Source organism: Heloderma suspectum, chromosome W (assembly GCF_057233095.1).
Source record: "Heloderma suspectum isolate Gila_16-S chromosome W, 16-S_ref, whole genome shotgun sequence".
Lineage (NCBI taxonomy): Eukaryota > Metazoa > Chordata > Lepidosauria > Squamata > Helodermatidae > Heloderma > Heloderma suspectum.
The window spans coordinates 8,897,501-8,905,000 of record NC_139475.1 but is presented as its reverse complement, the minus strand read 5'-3'; positions in this window follow the sequence as shown (position 1 = coordinate 8,905,000).

Genomic DNA, 7,500 nt, shown 5'->3' with positions numbered 1-7,500 from the left:
ACTAAACCTAACCCGAACCCCAACACTAACCCTAACCCTAACCCTAACCCAACCCTAACCCAACCCTAACCCAACCCTAACCCAACCCTAACCCTAACCCTAACCCTAACCTTAACCCTAACCCTATCCCCAACCCTAACCCTAACCCTAACCCCGACCCCAACCTTAAACCTAATCCTAACCCTAACCCTAACCCCAACCATAAACCTAACACTAACCCTAACCCTAACCCTAACCCTGAACCCAACCCTAACCCTAACCATAAACCTAACCCTAACCCCAACCCCAACACTAAACCTAATCCTAACCACAAACCCTAAACCAATCCCTAACCTCAACCCTAAACCTAACACTAACCCTTACCCTAACCCTGACCCCAACCGTAACCCTAACCCTAACCCCTACCCGAACCCTAACACAACCCTAACCCTAACCCTAACCCAATCCCTAACCCTACCCCTAACCATAACTCAACCCTAACCCGAACCCTAACCCCAACCCTAACCCTAACCCAGACCCTAAAACTAAATCCAACCCTAACCCTAACATTAACCCTAACCCCAAACCTAACCCTAACCCTAACCCTAACCCCAAACCTAACCCTAACCCTAACCCTAACCACTACCCTAACCCTAACCCTAACCCTAACGTCAACACTAAACCCAACCCTAACACCAACCCTAACCCTAACCCTAACCCTAACCCTAACCCTAACGTCAACACTAAACCCAACCCCAACCCGAACCCTAACCACGACCCTAACCCTAACCCTAACCCTGACCCTGACCCTGACCCTAACCCTATCAATAACCCTAACCCTAACGAGAACCCTAACCCTAACCCTAACCCCAAGCTTAACCCTAACCCTAACCCTAACCCTAACTCAACCCTAACCCTAACCCTAACCCAGACCCTAACCCTAAATCCAACCCTAACCCTAACCCTAACCCATACCCTAACCCTTAATCCAACCCTAACCCTAACACTAACCCTAACCACAACCCTAACCCTAACCCTAACCCCAAGCTTAACCCTAACGCTAACCCTAACCCCAACCCTAAACCTAACCCTAACACCAACCCTAAACCTAACCCTAACCCTAACCCTAACCCTAACCCCAAGCTTAACCCTAACCCTAACCCTAATCTTAACCCTGACCCCAACCCTAACCCTAACCCTAACCCAGACACTAACCCTAAATCCATCCCTAACCCTAACACTAACCCTAAACCCAAACCTAACCCTAACGCTAACCCTAACCCCAACCCTAACCCTAACCCTAACGATAACCCGAACCCCAGCCCAAACCCTAACCCTAACCCAAAACCTAACCCTAACCCTAACCCTAACCCTAACCCTAACCCTAACTCCAACCCTAACCCTAACCCTACCCTAACCCTAACCCTACCCTAACCCCAACCCCAAGACTAAACCTAACCCGAACCCCAACACTAAACCTAACCCTAACCCTAACCCAACCCTAACCCAACCCTAACCCTAACCCTAACCTTAACCCTAACCCTATCCCCAACCCTAACCCTAACCCTAACCCTAACCCCGACCCCAACCTTAAACCTAATACTAACCCTAACCCCAACCATAAACCTAACACTAACCCTAACCCTAACCCTAACCCTGACCCCAACCCTAACCCTAACCATAACCCTAACCCTAACCCCAACCCCAACACGAAACCTAATCCTAACCACAAACCATAACCCTATCCCTAACCCCAACCCTAAACCTAACACTAACCCTTACCCTAAACCTGACCCCAACCGTAACCCTAACCCTAACCCCTACCCCAACCCTAACACAACCCTAACCCTAACCCTAACCCAAACCCTAACCCTACCCCTAACCATAACTCAACCCTAACCCTAACCCTAACCCCAACCCTAACCCTAACCCAGACCCTAAAACTTAATCCAACCCTAACCCTAACATTAACCCTAAACCCAAACCTAACCCTAACCCTAACCCTAACCCCAAACCTAACCCTAACCCTAAACCTAACCCTAACCCCAACCCTAACCCCGACACTAAACCTAACCCGAACCCTAACCCTGACCCTGACCACAACCCTAACCCTAACCATAACCCTAACCCTAACCCCAAACCCAACACTAAACCTAATCCTAACCCCAACCCTAACCCTAACCCTAGCCCTAACCCCAACCCTAAACCTAACACTAACCCTTACCCTAACCCTGACCCCAACCCGAACCCTAACCCCGATCCTAACCCCAACCCTAACCCTAACCCCAACCCTAACCCCAACCCTAACCCTAACCCTAACCCTAACCCTAACCCCAACCCTAACCCCGACCCTAAACCTAACCCGAACCCTAACCCTGACCCTGACCACAACCCTAACCATAACCCTAACCCTAACCCCAAACCCAACACTAAACCTAATCCTAACCCCAACCCTAACCCTAACCCTAGCCCTAACCCCAACCCTAAACCTAACACTAACCCTTACCCTAACCCTGACCCCAACCCTAACCCTAACCCTAACCCTAACCCTAACCCTAACCCTATCCCCAACCCTAACCCTAACCCTAAACCTGAGCCCTACCCAAACCGTAACACTAACCTAACCCTAACCCTGCCCCTAAACTTAACCCTAACCACAACCCTAACTCTAACCCTAACCCTAACCCTAACCCCTAAAATAACCCTAAACCTAACCACTACCCTAACCCTAACCCTAACACCAACCCTAACCCCAACCCTAACACTAAACTTAACCCAACCCTAACCCTAACACTAACCCTAACCCTAACCCTAACCCTAATCTTAACCCTGACCCCAACCCTAACCCTAACCCTAACCCAGACACTAACCCTAAATCCATCCCTAACCCTAACACTAACCCTAAACCCAAACCTAACCCTAACGCTAACCCTAACCCCAACCCTAACCCTAACCCTAACGATAACCCGAACCCCAGCCCAAACCCTAACCCTAACCCTAACCCCTACCCTAACCCTAACCCTAACACTAAACACTACCCTAACACTAAGCCTAAACCTAACCCTTACCCCAACTCTAACCCCCACCCTAACCCTAACCCCAACCCTAACCCTAACCCTAACCCTAACCCTAACACTAACCCTAAACCCAAACCTAACCCTAACGCTAACCCTAACCCCAACCCTAACCCTAACCCTAACGCTAACCCGAACCCCAGCCCAAACCCTAACCCTAACCCTAACCCCTACCCTAACCCTAACCCTAACACTAAACACTACCCTAACACTAAGCCTAAACCTAACCCTAACCCCAACACTAACCCCCACCCTAACCCTAACCCCAACCCTAACCCTAACCCTAACCCTAGCCCTAACCCCACCCTAACCCAACCCTAAACCTAACTCTCACCTTAACCCTAACCCTAACCCCAACCCCAACCCTAACCATAACCCTAACCCCAACCCCAACACTAAACCTAATCCTAAACCCAACCCTAACCCTAACCCTAACCCCAACCCTAAACCTAACACTAACCCTTACCCTAACCCTGACCCCAACCCTAACCCTAACCCTAACCCCAACCCTAACCCTAAACCTAAACCTAACCCCTACCCCAACCCTAACACTACCCTAATCCTAACCATGACACTAACCCTAACCCTAACCACAACCCTATCCCAAACCCTAACCCTATCCCTAACCATAACTCAACCCTAACCCTTACCCTAACACTAACCCTAACCCCAAACCTAACCCTAACCCTAATACTAACCCTAACCCCTACCCCAACCCTAACCCTAACCCTAAACCTAACCACTACCCTAACCCTAACCCTAACCCTAACACCAACCCTAACCCCAACCCTAACACTAAACTTAACCCAACCCTAACTCTAACAGTAAACCTAAACCCTACCCCAACCCGAACCCTAACCCCGAACCTAACCCTAACCCTAATCCTAACCCTGACCCTGACCCTGAACCTAACCCTAACCCTAACCCTAACCCCAAACCTAACCCTAACCCTAAACTTAACCCCTACCCCAACCCTAACCCTACCCTAACCATAACCCTGCCCCTAAACTTAACCCTAAACACAACCCTAACCCTAACCCTAACCCAAACCCTAACCCTACCCCTAACCATTAACCCTAACCCTAAACCTAACCCTAACCCCAAACCTAACCCTAACCCTAACCCTAAACACTACCCTAACCCTAACCCTAACCCTAACGTCAACACTAAACCCAACCCTAACACCAACCCTAACCCTAACCATAACCCTAAACTTAACCCAACCCTAACCCTAACACTAAACCTAACCTCTACCCCAACCCGAACCCTAACCCCGACCCTAACCCTAACCCTAACCCTGACCCTGACACTGACCCTAACCCTATCCCTATCCCTATCCCTAACCCTAACCACAACCCTAACCCTAACCACAAGCTTAACCCTAACCCTAACCCTAACCCTAACCCAGACCCTAACCCTAAATCCAACCCTAACCTTAACCCTAACCCAGACCCTAACCCTTAATCCAACCCTAACCCTAACACTAACCCTAACCACAACCCTAACCCTAACCCTAACCCCAAGCTTAACCCTAACCCTAACCCTAACCCTATCCCTGACCCCAAACCTAACCCTAACCCTAACCCTAACCCCAACCCTAACCCTAACCCCTACCCCAACCCTAACCCTAACCCTAACCCTAACCCTGACCCTGACCCTAACCACAAACCTAACCCTAACCCTAATCCTAAAGCCCACCCTAACCCTAACCCCTACCCCAACCCTAACCCTAACCCTAACCCTAACCCTAACCCTAACACCAACCCTAAACCTAACCCTAACCCTAACCCTGACCCCAAACCTAACCCTAACCCTAACCCCAACCCTAACCCTAACCCCTACTCCTACCCCAACCCTAAACCTAACCCTAACCGTAACCCTAACCCTGACCCTGACCCTAACCACAACCCTAACCCTAACCCTAACCCTAACCCTAAGCTTAACCCTAACCCTAACCCCGACCGTAACCATAACCCTAAACCTGACCCTAACCCTAAATCCAACCCTAACCCTAAACCTAACCCTAACCCCAAACCGAACTCTAACCCTAACCCTAACCCTAACCCCAACCCTAACCCTACCCTACCCCTAACCCTAAACTTAACCCAACCCTAACCCTAACCCTAACCCCAACCCTAACCCTAACCCCTACCCCAACCCGAACCCTAACTCCGACCCTAACCCTAACCCTAATTCTAATCCTAACCCTGACCCTGACCCTGACCCTAACCCTAACCCTAACCCTAACCCTAACCACAACCCTAACCCTAACACTGACCCTGACCCTAAACCTAACCCTAACCCTAACCCTAACTCAACCCTCACCCTAACCCCCTTCCCTAACCCTAACCCTAACCCTAACCCAGACCCTAACCCTAAATCCAACCCTAAACCTAACACTAACCCTAACCCCAAACCTAACCCTAACGCTAAACCTAACCCCAACCCTAACCCTAACCCTAACCCTAACCCTGACCCCAAACCTAACCCTAACCCTAACCCCTACCCTAACCCTAACCCTAACCCTAAACACTACCCTAACACTAAGCCTAAACCTAACCCTAACCCCAACACTAACCCCAACCCTAACCCTAACCCCGACCCTACCCCTAACCCTAACCCTAAACCTAACCCTAACCCTAACCCAACCCTAAGCCTAACCCTAACCCTAACGCTAACCCTAACCCTAACCCTAACCCTAACCCCAACCCTAACCCTAACCCTACCCTAACCCCAACCCCAACACTAAACCTAACCCGAACCCCAACACTAACCCTAACCCTAACCCTAACCCAACCCTAACCCAACCCTAACCCTAACCCTAACCTTAACCCTAACCCTATCCCCAACCCTAACCCTAACCCTAACCCTAACCCCGACCCCAACCTTCAACCTAATACTAACCCTAACCCCAACCATAAACCTAACACTAACCCTAAACCTAACCCTAACCCTGACCCCAACCCTAACCCTAACCATAACCCTAACCCTAACCCCAACCCCAACACTAAACCTAATCCTAACCACAAACCCTAACCCTAACCCTAACCCCTACCCCAACCCTAACACAACCCTAACCCTGACCCTAACCCAAACCCTAACCCTACCCCTAACCATAACTCAACCCTAACCCTAAGCCTAACCCCAACCCTAACCCTAACCCAGACACTAAAACTAAATCCAACCCTAACCCTAACATTAACCCTAACCCCAAACCTAACCCTAACCCTAACCCTAACCCCAAACCTAACCCTAACCCTAACCCTAACCACTACCCTAACCCTAACCCTAACCCTAACCTTAACGTCAACACTAAACCCAACCCTAACACCAACCCTAACCCTAACCCTAACTCTAAACTTAACCCAACCCTAACCTAACACTAACCCTAACCTCTACCCCAACCCGAACCCTAACCCCGACCCTAACCCTAACCCTAACCCTGACCCTGACCCTGACCCTAACCCTAACCCTATCCCAAACCCTAACCCTAACCCTAACCACAACCCTATCCCTAACCCTAACCCCAAGCTTATCCCTAACCCTACCCTAACCCCAACCCCAACACTAAACCTAACCCGAACCCCAACACTAACCCTAACCCTACCCCTACCCCAACCCTAACCCAACCCTAACCCTAACCCTAACCCTAACCTTAACCCTAACCCTATCCCCAACCCTAACCCTAACCCTAACCCTAACCCCAACCCCAAGCTTAAACCTAATCCTAACCCTAACCCCAACCATAAACCTAACACTAACCCTAACCCTAACCCTGACCCCAACCCTAACCCTAACCATAAACCTAACCCTAACCCCAACCCCACCACTAAACCAAATCCTAACCACAAACCCTAACCCTATCCCTAACCCCAACCCTAAACCTAACACTAACCCTTACCCTAACCCTGACCCCAACCGTAACCCTAACCCTAACCCCTACCCCAACCCTAACACAACCCTAACCCTAACCCTAACCCAAACCCTAACCCTAACCCTACCCCTAACCATAACTCAACCCTAACCCTAACCCCAACCCTAACCCTAACCCAGACCCTAAAACTAAATCCAACCCTAACCCTAACATTAACCCTAACCCCAAACCTAACCCTAACCCTAACCCTAACCCAGACCCTAACCCTAAATCCAAACCTAACCCTAACACTAACCCTAACCCCAAACCTAACCCTAACGCTAAACCTAACCCCAACCCTAACCCTAACCCTAACCCTAACCCTGACCCCAAACCTAACCCTAACCCTAACCCCTACCCTAACCCTAACCCTAACCCTAAACACTACCCTAACACTAAGCCTAAACCTAACCCTAACCCCAACACTAACCCCAACCCTAACCCTAACCCCGACCCTACCCCTAACCCTAACCCTAACCCAAAACCTAACCCTAACCCTAACCCTAACCCTAACCCCAACCCTAACCCTAACCC